The sequence below is a fragment of the Agelaius phoeniceus genome, chromosome W (genome assembly GCF_051311805.1).
Source record: "Agelaius phoeniceus isolate bAgePho1 chromosome W, bAgePho1.hap1, whole genome shotgun sequence".
NCBI classification, from domain to species: domain Eukaryota; kingdom Metazoa; phylum Chordata; class Aves; order Passeriformes; family Icteridae; genus Agelaius; species Agelaius phoeniceus.
This window is the reverse complement of record NC_135301.1, coordinates 20,077,537-20,101,271: the sequence shown is the minus strand read 5'-3', so window position 1 is coordinate 20,101,271 and position 23,735 is coordinate 20,077,537.

The following is a 23,735-nucleotide window of genomic DNA, read 5'->3' as shown; positions in this document are numbered from 1 at the left end:
GACCTTCTCACCCCATCTTCTTGCGCATGCTTACTGATCCTTTGGTCACAGTCCAAACCATGAGGCTAGTATAATCTGGTTGGGGGTCTGAAGAGCCTTGTTATCTTGGTAGCCTTGTAACTTTGTCCTGTTTTGATGAACATCATCTTTCCCTTATCACACATCCTTGCATTCTTTCATATTGCTCTCACATGTACACCCTATCTCCCATGTACACCCTGTCTTCCCTTTACAGGTAGCACAGTAAAATGCAGCAAATATATATATATATATATATATATATATATATAAAATTTAAATATCTATTTCTAATCAATACCCCTCTAATTCCTAACCCCGTGTCTCAGTTCCAACTATACTAAAAGGTTATTTGGTGGGGAGATGACACTAAATCAAAAGAGAGGCTGTGATGGTGTTCGCAGGGGTTTTCAGGTGAAGGAAGAGACGAAAATGTTGACTCCATGTTCAGAAGGCTTTATTTATTATTTTATGATATATATATTACATTATAAATATAGTAAAAAGAATAGAAGAAAAAGTTTCATCTCAGAAGGCTAGCTAAGCTAAGAATAGAATAGAAAAGAATGAAAACAAAGGCAGCTGGCTCGGACAAAGAGAGAGAGCCAGCTCTGCTGTGACTGGTCACTAATTCCAAACATCTACCCGAGACCAATCACGGATCCACCTGTTGCATTCCACAGCAGCAGATAACCATTGTTTACATTTTGTTTCTGAGGCCTCTTAGCTTCTCAGAAGGAAAAATCCTAAGAAAGGATTTTTCATAAAAAGATGTCTGGGACAAGAGGGAATGCATAATAAAGCTTTACATGACCCACAAGTCCAGAGGAAACTGATTCCTACATAGGTAGATCTCTTGCATGATACAGTAAACCACGAGAGACAAATAGGCTGGGAAACCCAGGAAAAGAACCCAAGTACTGAAATGAGAAAACCCCCTGAGAGACGTGTGAGAACTTTTAAACATACCCCATCTGAGAGAAAAGAAGAACTTAGCCAACTTAACCCTCTCTGAGAGCAGAGTGAGACATGGGGGTTAGAAATTAATTTAGGGTAGAAATTAATTTCAGAGTTAGGATAGCTGTTTTAGATGATGCATGTTGTTTAACCTGCTTAGCTTGTAACTTGCTTTGCTTGCAAAGGCCTGCAAAGATGGACAAAAAAATGCAGGAATCATGATAAGAGGAGCTTATTACCCCAAACAAGGTGGAAGGAATGCGAGGCCTGTCAGACTGTGGGAGATAAGAGAGGCTCCTCAGACCCTGAAGCTAGCTCAAACCAGCACTATGGTTTGAACTGCAGTCAAGAGACTAAAGCGCATGTGCAGGGATCAAAAGGTGAAATGTTTGTCTTGATGAAGACCTTAGTAAGCTCATTTACTTCCTCCCATGCGATCACTGAATGACCACCAGAGAGCACTGTGCAAGTGTAGAAGGATTGATGAAGTGGGGCTGGGAGGGGCTAGGAAATGAATATGCATGGATCTATTGCAAAATTTGATGCATGTGTAACATTTTAGAGGATAAAAAGAGGCTTCTCAGGAGGCACACATGCCTTTGTGTAAAGATCCCGCATGTACCCGGCTCTGAATAAATACATACCTACTTTAGAACTTTTATGAGTTGTGGAGTCTTTTGGCGAATCAAGAGAAATGAATTATGGAGAACTGCTTTGGCCTTGGGAATGCCCAAAGCTTCCCTAAGAAAACAACCTAACACTGTAATAGTAGAGTTAATCCAAGCTATGGAGAGTAGGAGGGGAAAAGTGATGAATTTAAACCCAAGCATCACACAGGGAAAAAGGATAGTTCCCAATCCTTTTGCAACACAGCAGGAAAGAAACCCTTAAGCTCTGACCGACCTTTGGGCCAGCTCCCTCAGAGCATTCCTGAATGTCAAATGAATTTCTGATAAGAACGGCCCATATGTTTATTTGGCTGTAGGAACAAGGAGACAACCTTTGAAATTTTTAATTGATACTGGAGCCCAAATCTCTTTAATTACTCCCACAGAAGCCAATAAACTGAATTTAAATTTTAAAAGTAAAAAGGTTTGTTTAACCAGCTTTAATGGGAAAAATATTGTCAGTTACGCTGCCGAAGTCTGTTTATGGTTACCTGTGGAAAGGTGAATGACTTCACATATATTTGCAATTGCAGTTCATGAAGAAAATATTTTAGTATATGACATCCTTCAAGGGAAAATTTGGCAATTACCAAATGGGGATATTTGGTCCTTTGGACCCACAAAAAAGCCCCCACAGTAATCTTTTTGGGAAGGATAAGAAAAACAATCTCTTAAAAATGTCTCTGTTACCGCCTGCTTCTATTGTAATTTATTTCAAACAATACCTTATGCCCTGTCTTGGGGTGATTTTATGATGGTACTTTATTCCCTGATCATCTGCTTTATGTCCAGAAATGTCTGCGATATCTTTAAGATGAACCGGGGGTGGGGCCAGAGCCTGGGAGCCCCAGGCGCAGGCTCTGTTCAATTGCTCTCTCTTTGGTGTGGTCCGCGGCTACATGGATTGCATCTTCATTGCCTTTTGCTGGATTAATTATCGCCAACTTAGACAAGAAGCTTCTAGATGTTTTTTCCCCTCCCCCTGGCCTAGATGCTTTTTTCACTGGCTAATACTTTTCAGCAGATTTTAGGGTTTTTTTCTCTCCAGCTTGGGGAGCCTGCGGGGTGGCCGTAGTTGGTCCGAACCCCAGGAAAGACCAAGCCAGCGAAAGAAGGAACATCAAAATCCACCAGTTTCGCCTGTTGTGAGGAGGAAAGCCAATGCCAGAAGATCAACAGGCTTCCCATCTGCTTTGCTCCGGGCTGCTGTGTGGGAACTCCTCTTCCCCTTCCTGGAGACAAAAGGGACCAGCTGACATTTTGTTTTCCAGGCCATGCAGTCAGTCGGTATTTTTTTTTTCTTCCCTGGGCATTTTTTGAGTTTCTTTTTGTTCTGCTCTGGGTAGGTGTGTGGGGGTGTGTGTCTGGGTGGAAGGTAAGTTTCTGGGAGTTCATATCTAGCATTTATTCAACCCTTTTCTGTGAAAAATGCGTATTTTATGATTGGTTTTTCGTAAATATTAAAATGAATATTACATGTGTTATGTTAGAAAATTATGCGGTATTAATTTTCTTAGGTAGTGTATTAAATATAGTTTTAGGTTATAACATAATGTTAAAATATAAACTATTCTATGTAAGATACTTTTTTTAAAGAAAGGACTCACACCGAGATAGCAGCCACAGGACACCTAAATCTTTCAGAGAAAAATAATTTATGGCTCCATTATCAGAAGAAACAAACTTCTTCCCTCCTCGCTCAGTCCTGAAGACGCCATCAGGATTAAGAGGAAGAAGTTGACACTGACCAGACAGAATCCTTTGTTTGAATGGAATTTATGCATCATGTATGAGGTGTATGAATATGCAATGGGCTATTGCTTTTAAGGGTTAATCCTCTGTTAATGTGTGTCCTGTTAATGAGGTACCCGGACTGTCCGTAACTCTTTGTTTTTATTGTCTCGTATTGTCCTAAATCCTAATTGTCCAAATTTTTATTACTCTAATTATATTACTATTTTTATAACCATTTTATTACATTTTTTAACTTTTAAAATTTTAAAACCAAGTGATTGGCGTTTTTCACAATTATGGTAGCAGAGGATGGTTCCTAACACCTCACTGCCAGTGCTTTAGGAGACTCAGAGTGAGGAAGGTGCCCCCTGCCCTATTTGACAGCCCTGCTCTGTTTCCCCTAGTGTGACCGACAGACGCAGGTTATGATCGGTGGACAAAAGGAAGCAATAAAACAAAGAAAAGGGAAAAAGGCTCCCTACAACCGCAGTAATTGGCCCCCTACGACTAGTAGTGCACACAAAGAACCCAGAAAGGAAAAAAGGATTGATAAGTACTTTTTTGGGGGGGGGCAGGTACGGGGGGATGAATGTGTGTGTGAACGAGAGGTGGGCTGGTTATCCCAGACCTTCTACATGTGTGAGGAGTCTCCTGTGATGCGTTTCTGTCTTTTCGTGAGAAAAACAGCCAGTAAAGAGACTAAGTGAGAGATAAAAGGAGTGAGAAAATTCCCCGGGGTAACTGGGACTGGGTCTCAGGGAAGGGGTTGGACCCCTCGGAGGAAGGGAGCAGAGGAGTTTCCTAGAACAATCCACTAGGAAACGGGACAAAAGGAAGGGGCCCTTAAAAATTCTGCTGGATTGAGGGATAAGTGCCCAAGAGCATCCAGAATTAAAACCTGCTGGGTTGAGAGATTAACACTCCAAGAACATCCAGGGTTGAGCAAAATTCTGCCAGATTGAGGATACACCCAAGAGCATCCGGGGTTGGACAACACAGCTGGGTTGAGGGATATCCAAGAGCACCAGGACTGGCCGGTAACACCTAAAATTGTAATAGGTGATTTGAAAGTAAAAGGTACCTTATTGTTGTCTTGTTGTTTGTGTGAGAGTGAGTCAAACACAAAATCAGCCTCAGCTTCCCTGGCATGTAGGAAGGGGGGAGCTGTGGAAAGAGGTGTATGTGACCTGCAAACAGGCCATTGTTCTCCCAAGCATGTAGAGCTGGCCGTGGCTAAAGAGTGTGAGTGACACGAAGACAGCCTCACAGGTGAACTGGCACCAGAGGAGACCAGAGTCAGGGCCCTTCCAGGAGGCTCGGTGATACTGAAACCCGGAGGCCAACCCCAAGGCGAGGGGGGGGCCAAAGGGACCCACGATTCTCTGGCGACAGGGATCCACTTTGAGTCCTGAGGGTGTGAAAGAATGTGTGGAAGTGAATGAGAAATAAAAGTGAATAAATGTAAATGAATGAAAGTTTATGTAATGTAGATTGTATATTTTAAGCTTTATCTCCTTGGAGAGAAGTGTATTGTACTGAAAAGTAGTGAGATAAAAAGTTTTTTTTTTATTTTTGTGTGTCTAGTTGAAAGAAAAAGAGTATTTAAGTTGTTAGTGAAAGTGAACAACAAAAGCAAGCGATAAATAGAAATGATCTTGAAAAATGGAACAGAAAACCAATAAGTTAGTGCCACGGTTTGACGCTGGCACAATGCCAGTGCCCCCATGAAAATATATTCTCCCTGGTGTTTACTGTGAGATGTGATCAGAAATAGAGAAAAGCAGGATCCATCTTAGGAATAAAGGGAAAAAGCCCTTTATTAACTTACACTGTATAAAAGAAACACATAGAATGAAAACCTTCCAAAACATTCCTCCTCCCCCCACCAAATTTCCAATACATCACAGTAGGACAAAACCTTGGATTCTCAATCCAGTTACCACCCCTCAGATCACCAACTCTCAGTTCATCACCACCCTTCAGATAATCAATTCTCAGTTCATCAAGGAGAGAGGAGTCCCTCTTGTACCATGGGCTTCCCCAGGAAACACAGTTGAAACCTCTTGTGTTTCCATGTCACACATGGCACCGCCTGGAGAACATTTGCCATCGCGACATCTTCCTTTCATGTCCAGTGCTCTCACCACTCCACATGGACCAGAGCTGCTTCTAGGGTTCCCCTTTTAAGGATGCTTTGCCCAGTTCCAAAAAAAGCAACAGTCTCTCACTTTCGGGACACCAGTCCCCCCCACATTTACCCCCTGGGGCCAAGGGGTCTTGAGAACAGAGACCTTCTTCACTGAAGATTGAGGGCACCACCACCCTCCTCACCCGTCATCTCTGTTCACACCACTCCTTCACATAACATCAATGCACTGTCTTGGCTCCAAGCCATTGCCTCCCCCTAAATGCAGTCTCTGTGTCACAGGAAAAAAATTGGTTCTGTCCATGGCTCTATAAGAAAAGTCCAGCCAAAGGCCACTCCATCATCTCCTCCCACCTAGGATTCTTCTCAACACTTCTGACATCTTTCACTTGCACGGACTTTCATCACACTTGCCCATTTCCTGCTAGTCCGTCTCTATCTCTTCTCTTCTCATTCAGATCTAGGAGGATCAGCATTTGTAAGGTTTCCATCATCCAAGAAAAGGGTTAAAATCTCAGGCTCTGCCTGCCCAGAACTCCCACTCCCACAATGGCCCTGCCGGGCATCTTCTCCTCGCCACGCCCTCGCTGCACCCCCCTCCTTCTCCTTGGCCAGGCCATGATATCAAATTTCAAGGTGGCACAAGCACAGGCACAGGCTCTCTCTCACTCTCTCTCCCGGGCGGGGAGGGGGGGGGGGGGGGGGGGGGTGCCCGATGCTTCTTAGTGTTCCTCCACCCTTCCATCCTGCTGAGGCCTTCATCTCCCTTCTCTGTCCAAGGCCCGGACTACCTCACCTGGCTCCATGGCTTTCCCTCCCCCTCCCAGCCCACAGCTGGGCAGGGGAGCAGAGGAGGTCTGATCTCTTTCACCCACCAGAACCAGGAGAACTTCCCCCTGGGAGTTCTCTGCTTTTAACCCCCTGTGTTCTCAGAGGCATATCTATGTCCTCAGTGGCCACACCAGGTGCCAATATTCAAATCTGAGCACCTATTGGTTTCACCACCAGACTCCCAAAAACTCACTTCCTTTTCAAACCAGGACAGTTAGAAACAAGAAAAAAAAAAAAAAAAAAAAGAGGAATAAAAACATACTAGCAGAGATACCCCAAAATAGCCCTTTGGGAGTTATGTTAGATAACAAAGATACAACTCCTTGCAAAAGGAGAAAATACAAAGTATGCAATAGTTAATGAAAAAAACATGCAAACTATAGAAAAAAATTAACCTTATACTAGTAAACTCAAACTTATAAATTATATACTTTAAAAAGAGCACTAAAATATTTAGCACAAAATAAAAAAACTATATATACTAATTCAAAGTATACCTTTAAAATAGTACATACCTTTAAAAATTTTGGAAAGGAAGAAGATTACTTAATTTGAGAAGAAAAGAATTAGTACATGAAAAACTTATTTTAAAAGTTTTAGAGACATTAAAATTACCTAAAAGAAATAGCTACAGTACATATTAAGAAACACCAAAAAAGAAAGACCCCAGAAAGAAGACGAAACAATTTTGCAAATCAAGAAGCTAAAAGTGCAGCAAAAAATTGAGCTGAAAGAGTTATGTTAATGTTAGCTCCAAATGAGGAAAAATTGGAAATTCCAAAGTTTAGGGAAGCAAAGAAAAAAGAAATAAATAAGATAGGAGGTGAACAAGATGAATCAGGGAAATAGAAACTTCCTGATGGAAGACAATTAAATAAAATGCTTACTAGGAAACTATTAGAAGACATGCATCAGAAAACCCACTGGGGTACTCAGGCTTTGTGTGATCAGTTTTTTAAGGAACTATGGATGCATTGGGATTTTTGGAGTAGCAAAGCAAGTAACTGAAAGATGTACAATTTGCCAAAAGATAAATAAAAAGGTGATGAGAAAAACAGGATTAGGACATCGTGACTTAGCTTATCGACCATTTCAAAGTATTCAAGTAGAAGTTTAGATTTGTCAGGCTCTGGATTTATTTATAAATTCAAAAGACCCATTTAATCCAGAAGAAATGCCGCATGCTAAGGGGGAGATCGTAAGAAAATCACATCTTTAAAATATCAAAAACCCCAAGACAAAGCAATAAAAGAAAAAATGGGTGAAAGAAAAGGGAGGGGAACAAGAGAAAAAAACAGAAAAAGAGTGGGATCCTTTGCAGGTCTTGCCCCCTCTTTTTGCGGCTGAGGCGCCTGTCTCGGGTCTCGGCTCGCTGCCTGCTTCAGCTCCACCTGCCCGGGTTCCCGTCCCAAGTGCAGGCTCGCTGCCCCTGGCAGCTCCACCGGTCCCCGCCCACACCCCAGCCCCGGCCCCGCCATTGAATTTGACTGCCCTGGTCCCGGCCGCCTGGTCTGTGGCAGCCCTAATGGCCATGCCTGGGGTCCCTCCTGCTGCATGGTCTATGACCACCGCCCCGACCGCGCCAGGGGTCCCATCGGTCCCAGCCATCCCATCCCCGACCACTTCCCCCACTGCCCAATCCCTGGCTGCCCTGCCCGTGCTGGCGGCGCTGGGCGCCACCGCTGCTGCTGGGGTCTCCCACCTGCTTTGTCTCTGCCGGAAGCTGCTGGCTCAGCCACCAGGAGCCATGTGGGGGCTACCCTCGCTCCGGCTTAGTCTCCACCGGGAGATCCCCCTCTGGCGGTTCCGGGAGCGGACCCCGCCTGATCCTTGGAGGGCTAAGACTCGACGCGGATCCCTCCCCTCACCTCCCTTCCTCCGACACTAAAGGAAAACCAGCAGGTCTCCGCAGAGATTAGGAAATGCCAATGGCACCTACTGATTGGGGTCCAAATGGTGAGGAGGGGAGGAAACACATGAATAATTATCGTAATTTCATAATCAAGGGAATAAATAAGGCAGCATATCGAAGACAAAATAAAAAAAAAGAGTTTTTAAGGGACAGCTTTTATGAGAGAAAGAAGAAACTCCAACTGAATGGTTAGACAGACTTGGGACATGATAAAAGAAATTGCACTAATCAGATAAAAGATTTTAAAATCTTCCGAGAGATGGGCACAGAAAGGAAATAGAGAGGTTATAAGCTCTATTTTTTAGGAACAAATACTATTTGGAGCCTGTAATAACTTTAGAGTCCCCAAGAAAAAAAATTAGAATTTGTGGCAGACAAGGACAGAAACAACATGCCTGTTAAATACTCCAAAAGGTTATAGTGTAAGCAAAGACACTGTAAAAGTAACAAAAGCAAAAGGAAAGAGTTTCACAGTTCCTGACATTAAAGATGTAGTAATTGAAGGAAAAACTAAAATTTAGATGGAGGATGTTTTATTAGTGCCTGGGGCAGATTATAACTTATTAAGAAAAGACTTACGAGAAAAAAATAGAAGTTATACCACAAGAAGGAAAAATGACAACTAGAGTTTTAAAACTTAGCCAAGAAAATAAAGAAGAATTAAAAAGGAAGTTTAGGCTGGGAAAGAAATAGAGGAGGATTAAATATTGACCCCATAAGTGTCACAATTGAAAAATAATTGTCCCATACGTGTACGTCAGTACCTCATATTTTTAAAAGGACAGGAAGGTTTAAAGCCAGTAATAGAAGAACTTTAAAATAATAGAACATTAGAACCTTGTATGTCTCCTCATAATTCCCCTATTCTCCCAGTAAAGAAGCCCAATAGAAACTATCTTTTATTATCTGGAGAAACTGAAGTTAAGGTTAAAAAAGGCTACTATATAACTTTTAAATTTTCTTGGCAAAAGAAAAAGGATTAAAGGTGTCAAAGAAGGAAATCGGAGAACTACTCAGATTATTGGGATATTGCAAATTATAGATTGACAGGTACACACAAGCAATAAAATTTTTATATAGAAAATTAACAAAGGAAAATGATGTTAAATTAGAAGAATTGAAGTTAAAACTAGCCTAAGTACCAGCTTTAAGCTTACCCTCATTAGAAAAATCCTTTTCATTTGTACATAAATGTAGAAAATGGAGTAGCTCATAAAATTTTAATTCAGGAGTAGGGAAGAGTAAAGAGACTAGTAGCTTATTTATCAAAGATGTTAGACCCAGTAAGCCACAGCTGGCCAGTATGTATTCAAGCTATAACAGCTACTTCAATCCTAGTAATAAAAAAGTTGTAAGCTTACTTTTGGAAGTAAACTAGTTGTGTGTACACCCCGTACAGTCCGGGGTGTGTTGGATCAAAGAAAAGAGAAAAAGATAGGGAAAAGAAAAGAAAGTAGGAAGAGAAGAAAGAGAGAAGTTGAAGGGGGAGTGTGGTGGTGTTCGCAGGGGTCCCAGGACGAGAGAAGAGACGAGAATATGACTCCATGTTTCTGAAGGCTGATTTATTATTTTATGATATGTATTACATTAAAAGATATATTAAAACTATACTAAAAGAATAGAAGAAAAGATTTCATCAGAAGGCTAGCAAGCAAAGGAAAAGAAAAGGAATCAAATAAAATCTTGTGACTGACCAGCGAGTCCGAAACAGCTGGACTGTGATTGGCCATTAATTAGAAAAAACCACATGAGACCAATCAAAGATGCACCTGTTGCATTCCACAGCAGCAGATAATTATTGTTTACATTTTGTTCCTGAGGCCTCTCAGCTTCTCAGGAGAAAAAATCCTAAGGAAAGGATTTTTCATAAAACGTGTCTGTGGCAGGGGAGGGGTAGTTAGCTGACTTTGGGATGTTGGAATGTGGAGTCATGATGTCTTGATGCTAGAAGAAAACAAAAGTGTAAGTGCAGTTTCTGCATGAAGAGCAGAGAAGTGTCTTAACACATGGTTGTTAAGACGTTATTCAATGCCGAACTGGGGCCTGGAAAAGGTTTAGCAGAACAGGCCCTCCTTACAGGGAAAAGGGATATGTTGACTAAGAACAAAAACAAACGTCAGGAGCACTGGGGATGCCAAGTTTGGGGTTCTCAAGTTTGGGAGGTAGTTGACTGCTCCCATATGAGCAGTGGTGTCTCAGGGGCTGCAGCAAGGATCAGTTCATAGACGTGACCCAGTGACGGTGCTGGGAGCAGATTACACGGGTTTGCCGGCCAGGAGTGGGCTGACTCAGTGGCAGGACTGCCAGGGTGGCTCCCAGACTATTGGGGTCCCGAGTCCAGGATAGCAGTGTCAGCCCTGGTAAGTGGGTCGTGAGAGAGAGAAAGAGAGAGAGAGAGGGAGGGGGAGGGGGCGAAAGGGACTCAAGGCATGCACCCAGGGTCCCCATGCCCGTGGCTGTCTGCAAGTTCTCCCCCACTCCCGCTAGGGCAGGATCTGCCTTAGCCAGGGCCCTGCAGTAAAGTGGCAACAACAGAGGAAGGGCGAGGAACAACATTGAAAGAAATGCAGTGACAAAATGAAAGAGGAGGCTTTTGTTCTGCAGAATGGGTCTGTAAGACTAAAACAGTTAAATGTTGCCCAAAAAGTAAAAAGCAATAGATATGATTCATCTCATGTTAAAATTGGCCTGGACTTTCTTGTGTAACTAATTGTAGCTCACAGAAAGAAAAATTTGCCTCTGCATCTATTAGCACACCTGGATACAAGAAGAGGCAGCTCTAGAGAAAGCTTTTAGTTAAACCCAGAAAGTTCTGAAGAAAGCTAATAGTAAAAGTTAATGCAGTATTTTCTTTGTTTTATCACTGTGCTATTAAGAAGTCCTTTCCAGGTACTACTGGAACAGCAATCTGAACCACGGAAAGAGTGAATTCATGCCAGCAAAATCCAAGGACTTGTGAAAGAACATGAGGAGTGGACTATCACATCTAAACCAGGTGATACCAAATTGACTTTCAAACAGGGACTGGGTGGTAATGGTTTGGGAAAACCCAAATGATCCAAGAAATGTACAAAGAATGATACCTAATTAAGAAATAAGGCAAAGGTTACATCACTGTTTTCAAGCACTGCCTGAATAAAACACCTCCTTAGGGAGGAATACTTCAGACAGAAGAATCAAGACTGTTTTGGTCAAAGAGTTCTTATATTCCGACATTAGCCTGTGAATTGTACAGGGAAGAAGAGGAATTACCATTTCTATCAGTACCATACTGTAAACTTTATTTAATTCATCCTGTTACTGGACATGCTATCTGGGTTATAAGTAAATGCTTGAATTGTGGGAATAATTAGTATTGTATTTCACAAAATTTATGCTCTTGTTGCAAGAAGTGTTAAAGTAATAACTTTGTTTTGTGGATGGGAATTATTAGTGCCTGTTGAATGAGAGATACCTGAAGAACGGTAGGAAACCACAGTTAATGGGTGTTAAAAAAACCCCAAAAACTATTAACCTAGAAATTAGCTAAGAGAAAGTGACAAGGAAATAGAGGGCAAGACCATATTGGCCTCTATATTCACCACCAAGAAGATCAAATACACCTGCTGTGGGTTGCAACCTCACAGGCATGGGAGGTGGGAGTATAAGCCATACTGGACCTCTGTTATTTCTGTTCCTGTCACTCATTTGTTGTCTTTTCCCTTTCGGGATACCAGCAAGATTGTGTCACAAATGCTACAGAAAGCATCACATGAAAAGAAACCAAAGTTCCTCTTTTATTACACACACCTGTGTCAACAGCCACTGTTATAACCCATCCAAATTAAGAACCTGTAGGCAAAACAGAGTAAATTATTGGATTACAAGAAACTTAGGAAAAAGTGGTAATAGATTTGGAATTGAATGTCCAAAAGGAGAGAGATGGATTTGTTTTACATTTAATCTTGAAGATACGGTTCAAGATTTGGTAAAAAAACAAATAGTAAACGAAAAGGTAAAACCAGCACAGCAATCTAACTCTGTATTGACCCCAAATTATATGCTGAATCATAGTATAAGACTCCAAGCAGTTATAGAAATGATAACAAATAAAGCTGCTCAGTCATTAGAATTGATATTGAGTCAGCAAAGCCAAACAAAAACTGTAGTGTATCAGAATAGGTTACCTTTGGACTATTTATTGGCTAAAGAAGGAGGTGTTTGTGGAAAGTTTAATATATCAGATTGTAGAAAATTGATGACCACGGAGAAGTCATTCTAGAAAAAGCAAAAAGTATCAGAGAAAAAAAAAAAAAATAACCCAGGTACCAGTCCAAAAATTAGAAAGCAATGTTAAAACCTAGATGGTGGGGTAATGTATTAGAGATAAGATGATAGAAGAAATTAAGATTTTTCCTTTTATGTGTTACAACTGTTTTGATATTTCATCCCTGTGTAATCCCCTGTTTTATTTTGCCAGCATAGCCCAGAAGATGCAAGTAAACATGAAATATTGCTCAAGCCAAATGATTTACAGAGAATAAGAGGGGGGGATTGTCAAAAATGCAAATTTTATGATTGGCTTTTTGCAAATATTAAAATGAATATTATATGTGTTACGTTAGAAAGTTATGCTGCATGAATTTCCTTAAGTAGTGTGTTAAATATAGTTTTAGGTTATAACATAATGTTAAAATATAAACTATTCTATGTAAGATACTTTTTTTAAAGAAAGGACTCACACTGAGATAGCAGCCGCAGGACACCTAAATCTTTCAGAAAAAAATAATTTATGGCTCCCTTATCAGAAGAAACTAACTTCTTCCTGCCTTGCTCAGCCCTGAAGACACCGTCAGGATTAAGAGGAAGAAGTTGACACTGACCAGACAGACTCCTTTGTTTGAATGGAATTTACGCATCATGTGTGAGATATATGAATATACAACGGGCTATTGCTTTTAAGGGTTAATCCTCTGTTAATGTGTGTCCTTTTTCGGGCTTATTTTGCCCAGAAAAATGTACCCAGACCGTCCATAATTCTTTGTTTTTATTGTCTTGTATTGTCCTAAATCCTAATTGTCCAAATTTTTATTACTCTAATTATTTTACTATTTTTATAACCATTTTATTGCTATTAAACTTTTAAAATTTTATAAACAAGTGATTGACGTTTTTCACATTTTCTGTGCCTTGCAGGCACCCCCCCCCTTTTTTTTTGTTAATAAACCGTTCTCTTTTTTTCACTTTCACATGCTAATATCAATTTCTCTCATTGGTAGGAGAAAAAGGAGTTTTTGAAGCCCTTTCCCTTTTAGAAAAAATGCTCATTCCAAAATATTTTCTCCTGAAATTTATCTCCAAAACCCAAACAACCTCCTGCATCCACGATAGCACATAATGCTTTAGCTGAACTCTTTCAGCAAATAAAAGTCCAAGAAAGAGTACAGATTTATCAATACATTGATGATGTGTGGTAAGACATGAGGAGGAAACTGCAGTAAGAACAACAGTACGAGACATATGGAATAGATAAAATTAAGAGGGGATAGAAGTGCCTTCAGCTCAGTGCCAAGGTTCCTCTAAGGAAGTGACACACGGAGAGAGACTGTAAAACTAAAAGACAAAATGAGTTTTTAATTAGATATGTTTTTATTCAGCTGGACGCATGGGAATGTCTCCACAAAGACGTGTACCCCCTGTACACTCAGGTTTTCTTTTATCCCCTAGAATGTTACATATGCATCTAGTTTCACAATAGATCATTTCTTGGCTCCCCTCGGCTTCATATGCTAATCATCTTATCAGTCCTTTTGTGCCTGCTCAATTGTCTCTGGTGGTCTTGGGGGTCCTAGGGGATGAAGTAAAGTTGTCTTCCTCAGGGTTGACTTTTTGACACTGCTGCCTTGGCATGCTTACTGAACTTTTGGCCACTGTCCAAGCCAGGAGTCCAGATTCATCTGGTTTCAGGGGCCCAAGGACCCTCGTTATCTCAGTATCCTTGCATACTGTATCCTGTTCTTAATAAACATCCTTCCCCTTATCAAGCATCCTTGCATTCTTTCTTGCTGTTTTGCACATAGTCCTTTCCTTTCTCACGGACCAAGGATGCAGCAAATATTAAGCAATATCCTTCATTTGTGTGCCTATTCTTAATCAATACCTTCTATTTTCTGTGATTAATATATATATCCTCGAGTTTCTGACCCCATGTTTCAGAGGTAAAATTCCTGGGAACATGGTGGGTAGCAGGCCAAGCTGAATTTCCAGATGAAACCATTACAAAATTAGATGCTATATCTACCCCCACTCTAAAAAGGAACTTGTCAGAGACTGAAATAGTTCATTCCTCAAACACTGGTATAAAGTTTTGCTCATTTTAACAAAAGCTGTATAAAGAAGGTACAACCAAAGAAGCCTCCCTGAAGATACCTGATTGGGATTTTGGACTGTAAATTAAACCGCTGAGATTAGATAAACGGAAAACCCATTCTTTAATCATCTCAGGCCTAGGAAAATCAAACAAGGCTGAAGGAGAGGAATGTATCCACAAGAAAGCCAAACACAGCAGAGATTGTTCCCTGGCTGAGTTTGGGGTGGGGGAGACCACAGCCCAGAGAAGACAAGTTTACACAGACTCCCCTCCAGCGGAAATGAGGCAGGGGGGAGGAGGTTTCAGGTGTAACCTCTGGTTAGAGGCAGTGAAAACCCATCCTCCCTTACACAAACTGAACATGCTGTGTTTCCTGGGGTGACTGTATGGTCCTGTATCCCCTATCGTCTGTTCTATGCCCAGACATGAGTCCTGTAGCTTTAAGCTCAAAGGGGTGAAGCAGTGAAATTCTTTCAATGGCTGTGTTCAAAAACACAGATAACTTGCTCTTTTTTTTTTTTTTTTTTTTTTTTTTTTTGAGCTCTCGGCTCTTTTCTCTGGAGAGAGAGAAAGAGTTTTTCTTTGCTTTTTAGGTTTTTTTTTTAGTTAGCTGAGGCAAGAAGTTTTTCCTGGGACTGTGGCTTCTTCTTCTTCTTCTGGAGCTGTTCAGATTTTCTCTCATCCGAAACACCAGAACATTGCCAGGTCCTCCCCCACACTGAGGCCTGGAGGCCAGCTCCAGATTTCAGAGGAAGCCAAGCCCCGCCTACATAAAGGACTGAACTGACCAGCTCTTCTCCGCAGTGAGAGGTTTTATTATTTAACATTATTCTTTTTTTTTCATGCCTATGAGCACCCTGCTTGTTAAATAAAGTCTTTTTCCATTTTCCTCCGAGGAAAATTCCTTTTGAACATGTTGGGGAGGGGTTGCTGAAACCTGCCTCCTATTAGAGGACATGTTAATTTCATGACATTTCCTCCCAATTTGTCTCAAACCAAGACACTGTGGAACCTCCAACTCCATAGGCCACATCCACGGAACATTCACGTGAGAGGCAGCTGAGGGGGTGTCGCAATCTATCAAAGACCCCCTGAAGTGCCTTTCCCCCATCAGTCATTCCTGAAGCCTTGCACCACAAGACTGCATGTGACCTGGAGTCTGTTGTAAGAAACAATGGCAAACTCTCCCCGCCTCCCCTCCCAGGGATGTGCCTGGGTTTTCCTACCTAGTCTGAGCATATATTAACCCAGTGGATTCTATGCTTTTCAGGGAACCTTCACCACCAAGAAGATCAGATGGAGAAGATAAACAGAACATTGTTGGGATCCACAGAGTGGTGATATTTTCCTTATTCAGCCCCTGTCACTCTCTTTCTGTCCCCCCCACCTATTTTCTATTTCTTTCTTTCTCGCGCTCTCATATTCACTATCAAATAAAACCCATACTATTATCACTGGCATACCGTTTCATTTGCACCTTAATTTGGGCAGAGGCATTTCTAAGAACTTTAATAACTGGATCATGGCAGAACTTCAAAAGATCATGGGTACTTTGAGATACTGGAGAAGTCACGTTCTTGGATTTTCTATAACAGCAAGACCCTTGTACACACTAATGAGAAAAAAACCAAAATTTGGAATGGCTTGACAGTCACAAACTGGCTTTGCAAATGCTGATAGAAGAACTGAAAACATATTAATCACTTGGGCCAGTTCACCCCAGTGATCTTACAATAGCTGAATGGGGTTTTGCTGAACATGGAACTTATTGTAATATGTTTCAGAAAGGGCCACATGGACAAAAACAACCATTAAAATTCAGTTCCAGAGCATTAAAAGATACTGAAAAGAGATACACTCATTGGGAAAAGGGATTATATCTGGCCCCAGCTCTTAAACAAGTAGAAAAACTCCAACAGCAGCAGCCTGTAAAAATCCAAGGACCTTTCAATCTCCTAGCCAGCATTATGAAAGGCAGTGCTCTGCCAGAGGGAATTGCACAAAGACCAAGAGTGCACAATGGTATGCATATATCTCAGGGGTCACAGATCAGATGAATGTTACTGAAGGACCAACAAAACCTACAAAGCTACAGATAACAGTGACTCCAGACGTGTTAGCTCTACAACAGCCATTTAAACCTAATCCTATACCGGATGGTCCTTTATTCACTTCGGACTCTGAAGTTAGAGATGTCTGGTTATCTTGGTTTGAAAAGACAGGTGTCTGCTAAGGAAGGCAGAAGCCTCCCCTGAAATGGAAAATGTAAATCCCCTCCCTCTGAATTATTATAATTTTGAAATTAAAAGGCTCTCAGGCAAAGATTTGGGAATAGGAATAGCAGTTCTTTACTAGGAAAACTAAAACCATAAATGTAATAGTACAAACAAAAAAAACCCCAAACAACTGGCAGAGTCAGAATATGACCTGACACCCTGTGGGTCAGGATGTTGGTAGCAGTCTGACTGAATGGTGGCTGCAGTCCTCCTGGAGTGATAGATGTGGTTCTGATGGAGCAGTAATCCTGTAGAAGGGTGTAGTTTTCCTCTGAAGGTCTGGTAGTGGTGTAGATGGGCCTGGTCTTCCTCTGAGAATCCAGTGGAAAAGACAGCTGCTTCTCTGGGAATCCAGGGGGAAAAGGCTGCTCTGGTATTGCAGAATCTCAGATTATATCCAGGAAGGAATGCTTAGCTCCTCCCCCTGGGTGGAGCATCTCTCAATGGAATGATGTAATTTTATCAGTCATGCAGTGACACTCAATGGCCCATTAACAGGAGATGTCTCCCTGGGGGGAGGATTGATTTGTGGAAGAGATAAAGAAAACTGCTCGATTAACAAAAGATAACTGCCCTACCTCTGACAGATGGCAAATAGAATACACACGTTATCTTTCAATCCAGGACACTGGTTCACTGATGCCTCAGCTAAACACATTGATGGCAAATGGAAGTACAGAGCAGTTGGTGTCAACATTGAAGCAGAAGTGGAAGTAGCAGTGATGTCTTAAGTTTTAGCTTTCATATTTTCCAGATTCTGTACTGTATAAGTATCACACAGAATCACTAATTTGGAAGAGACATTCAAGAATATTGAATCCAAGCCAGTCCTAACACCTCAACTAAACCATGGCACCAAGGGCCACATCCAGTCTTTCTTTAAACGCATCCAGGGATGGTGACTCCACCACCTCCCCGGGCAGACCATTCCAGAACTTTATCACCCATTCTGTAAAAAACTTTTTCCTAATATCCAACCTATATTTCCTTTGACCCAGCTTAGGACTGTGTCCTCTCGTTCTGTCAGTTGCTGCCTGGAAAAAGTGACCAACCGCCACCTGACTACAACCATCTTTCAGGTAGTTGTAGAGAGTGAAAAGGTCACCTCTGAGTCTCCTTTTCTCCAGGTTAAACAACCTCTCCTCCCTCAGTCGTTCTTCATAGGGCATGTGTTCCAAACCCCTCACCAGCCTTGTTGCCCTCCTCTGGATGCACTCAAGTGTCTCAACATCCTTCCTAAACTGAGGGGCCCAGAACTAGACACAGTACTCAAGGTGCAGCCTCATCAGTGCCAAGTCCAAGGGAAGAATGACCTCCCTGGTCCTGCTGGCCACCCTATTCCTGATACAGGCCAGGATGCCATTGGCCTTCTTGGCCACCAGGGCACACTGCTGGCTCATGTTCAACCATCTGTTGACCAGTATCCCCATGTTGGACAGTCGATCGGGGGTCTGATGGCTCAACCTGGATGCTGCAACCTTCCCAGAGAGAGGTTCTGCAAAAGACAACTTTCTAGGGATCTCAGGCAGTCCTTCAGGCACCGAGTAACCTCAGCAAGGGGCAGACAGCTCAGCTCTTAGCAGTGATTTCAGCTCTGCCTTGCAAGGTATGCCCAGCTTGACACAGGGACAAAGCGACAGGAGCGCTGTATAGCTATTCCACAGAGGTAGCCCTTATTCCAGCACCCTGCAAAGGACGCCAGGGACGACAGCTCCCTGCTGAACAGGGCAGAAACTGTTTTTTTTATGGGGAAAAGCGGGGGTGGAACAAAGGGGGAAAAAACAATCCATCACAACAAATCTACATGGGACTCCAAAGCATGCTGGTAACTCACCATGACCAAGGAGGGTTTCTCAGTCCAGGAGGTTTTGGGAATGTCTTATCCTAGCCCATTCAAGGGACATCTCTCCAAGGGAGAGGGTTGGCATGCCTATCTGTCTCCACACCCCCAGATCCCTTTCTGCCTGGGCACTGTCCAGCCACACCGTTCCCAGCCTTTAGCACTGCAGGGGGTGATTATAGCCAAAATGTAGAACTCGTCACTTGGACTTATTAAACATCATCTTATTGGATTCCGCCCATCCATCCAACATGTGAGAAACAATGCTCACTTTAAAATCTTTTAGAGTTTTATTACACCTTAACAAAAATATAACAAAAGGACTAAATAAGGAAAAAGTTACAGCTCTGGGAACTGCCTTCGTAGCTGTGCCTACCACATGGCCGGTTCGTCTTCAGGATGGATGCTCAGTCTTTTATACTCTTGGGGGTTGCATCAGCCAACCCTGGCCCCTCCCAAAGTCTGTCAGTCAGCTCTTCTTTGCTGTTTATTGGTGGAGACTGCTTTATTGTAACTTGATTGGAGGGTCAGGTTTGCCATGCCATGCCCCCCTTAGCAACAAGTTTTTCCATTCCCAAGTGCCCCATGTAAGGGGCACATGTGCATGCCTTCTTTCTACCTATCCTAGACAACCCAGGCTGTCTGATAGCAACAATACAGAGGGGGGTGGAAAAGGGAACTATGGGGAGAACAGAGGACATTTAAACTACAATAACATAACTATACATCACTAAAGCGTCTCTTAATATTGTCCTAGGTTACAATATAAAGATGCATTCACCCGCCAAATGAACGAGTCCGTCCTGACCTGGCTGCTCCGCATCTGGGATGCTGCAGCCAATGACACCATTCTGGATGGAAGTGAGGCTAGACAACTGGGATCGCTGTCCCAGGATGTGGTCATTGACCAGGGGATGGGGAGAACCCAAGAAACTCTCAGCCTCTGGTGGCAACTGCTGACAAGTGTGAGGGACAGATACCTTTGTAAAGAAAACCTCCAGGTGCACCAAGGAAAATGGAGCACAATGGAACAAGGTATCCGATGCCAGAGGGAATTGTCTGTGCTGGAGATAATTTTCTCAGAAAACAAGAGATTTCCTAAAAGCCCAGATTGTGTCCAGTGCACATTGCAAATGTGGTTGAGATTTGCACTGCTTTGGACCAGACATGTACTCTAGTTACCTGGCAACACTACAATGGAGGGAAGGCGAGGACCGGGTGGGTGTCTTGGTCAATAAACTAAGAATTTATGAGGACCCTGTTACTGCCCCATTTTGTACCCATGTCTTGTCTGTGGAAACAAGGCTGGCTGAGCAAGTCCAGAGCTTGATTGAAGAGGGCCATCAGAAACTAAAAAAGGAACTTAAGGAAGAAGTCTACCACATCTCACCAGAACCAACAAGAGTCTCTGCCATTAGGAACTGGTGTCCCCCAGCCAAGGAGAGAGGATACACTCCACGAGGTAACCTCTGTTTTTTTCTTCAGGAGCATGGAGAAGACATGAGGAAGTGGGATGGAAAACCCACCTCCTTCTTAGCAGCCAGGGTACATGAACTGAAAAGAGGAACACCTAACACAAGGAGCTCATCTAGAGTCAATGCTGCTCCAGTCTCTCCCACATAGAATTCCAGACAATCTAGGAATGATGATATGACTTATCCTCTTGAAGGAACCTCAGGAACCTATTTACAGGAAGAGAGCAACATGTGCCATGACCAGGAATAGAGGGGGCCTGCCTCTAGCCCGGTAGAGGACAGGGACAATTGGATATATTTGACTGTGTGGATGCGATGGCCTGGCACATCTGACCCACAAAAATATACGGCTTTGGTTGACGCTGGTGCCCAATGTACCCTGATGCCATCAAGGTGATAGTATAGGGATAAAATGTTTTTAAAACCATAGAAAATTCGGGGAGTTAGAAAGAAAGTTAGGCTTAGTAGGCCCTGGGAAATGTTAGGCCTTGTATTTGCAAGATCATGTGAAACTGCACCTGTGCAATCAGTATATGATAAATGATATAATTGTTAGATGTGATGATTGCTTAGTAATTAGATATAATTATTGTTCAATCATAAGATATAATTATTGTTTAATCGCAAGAAGAATCATGAGAAACCATGTTCAAGGGTTTGAGGGGAATCACGAGAAATCCATGCTTGGATGAAATCAATGTATACAATAGAACAATGTAAGTTTAATAATTAATATGTAAGTTATATAATGATAGAATATAAAAGCATGTTCAACTCAAAACCATGTTGGAGTCAGATCTGGGTCTGTACCCCTGACACCCAGAGCTCTTCAATAAAAGCACCTGCATATAATCATTCTGTGATTATGTGTTCCTGAACGCTAACAAAGGTACATAGGAGCAGAATCGATTTCTATTTCTGGGGTAACAGGAGGATCCCAGCAGCTGACTGTATTGGAGACCGAAGGGAGTTTAACCGGGAACGGGTGGCAGAAACACCCCATCGAGACTGGCCCAGAGGCCCCATGCATCCTTGGCATAGACTATCTCAGAAATGGATATTTCAAAGACCCAAAAGGACATTGTTGGGCTTTCAGTATAGCTGCTGTAGAGACAGAAGACATCAGAAGACTGAATCCCTTGCCTGGTCTCTCAGACGACCCCTCTGCTGTGGGACAGCTGAGAGTTGAAGAACAGCAGGTACCAATCCCCACAGCAACGGTACACCGTCGGCAATATCATACCAACAGAGACTCTGTGATTCCCATCCATGAGATGATTTGTAAACTGGAAAGCCAAGGGGTGCTCAGAAAGGCTTGTTCACCTTTCAACAGCCCTATATGGCCAGTGCGTAATTCCAGTGGAGAATGGAGACTGACGGTGGATTACCATGGCCTGAATGAGGTCACACCACCACTGAGCACTGCTGTGCCAGACATGTTGGAACTTCAGAACAAGCTGGAGTCCAAGGCAGCAGAGTGGTATGTGACCAACAATATTGCCAACACCTTCTTTTCCATTCCTTTGGCAGCAGAATTTAGGCCTCAGTTTGCCTTCACCTGGAGGGGAGTGCAGTACACCTGTAACCGACTGCCCCAGGGGTGGAAGCACAGTCCTACCATCTGCCATGGACTGATTCAGACCACACTGGAAAAGGGTGAGGCTCCTGAACATCTACAGTATATCAATGACATCATTGTATGGGGGAGCACAGCAGGGGAAGTCTTCGAAAAAGGAGAGAAGATTATCCAAATTTTGCTGAAAGCTGGTTTTGCCATTAAGCAAATTAAGGTTAAGGGAGCAGCTCACGAAATTCAGTTCCTAGGAGTCAAGTGGCAAGATAGACGTCGTCAGATCCCGACAGAGGTAATCAACAAGATCACAGCAATGTCTCCACCAACCAACAAGAAGGAGACACAAGCTTTCCGAGGTGCCATAGGCTTTTGGAGAATGCACATTCCCGAGTACAGCCAAATTGTGAGCCCTCTTTACCTGGTCACCCGCAAGAAGAATGATTTCCACTGGAGCCCTGAACAGCAACAAGCCTACAACCAGATCAAGAAGGAAATCGCTCATGCAGTAGCCCTTGGCCCAGTCAGGACAGGACCAGAGGTGAAGAATATGGTCTACTCTGCAGCCAGGAACCATAGCCTGTCCTAGAGCCTTTTGCAGATGGTATCTGGGGAGACTCAGGATCAACCACTGGGATTCTGGAGCCGGAGCTACAAAGGCTCTGAAGCAAACTACACTCCCACAGAGAAGAAAATCTTGGCCGCCTATGAAGGAGTTCAAGCTGCCTCAGAAGTAATTTGCACTGAAATGCATCTGCCTCTGGCACCCCAGCTACCAGTGCTGGGGTGGATGTTTAGAGGAAAGGTTCCTTCCACATATGACACCACCAACACCACATGGGGCAAATGGATTGCCTTCATCCCCAGCGCGCCTGTATTGGAAATCCAAATTGCCCAGGGATTCTAGAAATTATAACAAACTGGCCTGAAGGGGAGACTTTTGGATTATCTTCTGAAGAAGAAGAGGAGCAAGTGGCACGTGCCGAGGAAGCCCCACCATAAAATGAGCTACTGGAGACTGAAAGACGATATGCCCTCTTCACTGATGGTTCCTGCCGAATTGTACGCACTAACTGGAAATGGAAAGCTATAGTCTGGAGCCCCACACGACGAGTTGCACCAGCGACCTAGGGACAAGGTGGATCGAGTCAGGTTGCAGAGCTTAAAGCCATCCAGCTGGCTTTGGATATTGCCAAACGAAAGAAGTGGCGGAGGCTCTATCTCTATACCGACTCATGGATGGTAGCTAATGCTCTGTGGGGATGGCTGGATCGCTGGAAAAAGGCCAACTGGCAGTGCAAAGGGAAACCCATCTGGGCCGCCAAGATTTGGCAGGACATTGCCATCCGAGTAAAGAAGCTGACCGTGAAGATTCGACACATGGATGTGCACGTACCCAAGAGTTGGGCTAATGAAGAGCATCACAACAACAAGCAGGTGGACAGAGCTTCCAAGGTGAAAGTATCGCAGGTGGGTCTAGACTGGCAGCACAAGGGAGAATCATTCCTAGCTTGTTGGGCCCATGATGCCTCTGGTCATCAGGGAAGAGATGCAACATACCAATGGGGTGGACCTTACTATGGACAACATCTCACAGGTCATCCTCAACTGCCAGACCCATGCTGCAATCAAACAGGCCAAGCGGGTGAAGCCTCTGTGGTACGGTGGGCGATGGTTGAAGTACAGGTATGGGGAAGCCTGGAAAATTGATTACATCACACTGCCCCAAACCCACAAGGGCAAGCACTAGGTGCTGACCATGGTGGAAGCAACGACGGGATGGTTGGAAACCTACCCCATGCCTCATGCTACTGCCTGGAATACCATCTTGGGCCTAGAAAAGCAAGTCCTGTGGAGACATGGCACCCCTGAGAGAATTGAGTTGGACAACGGAACCCATTTCAAAACCGGCCTTATAAACACCTGGGCCAGAGAACATGGTATTGAATGGATATATCA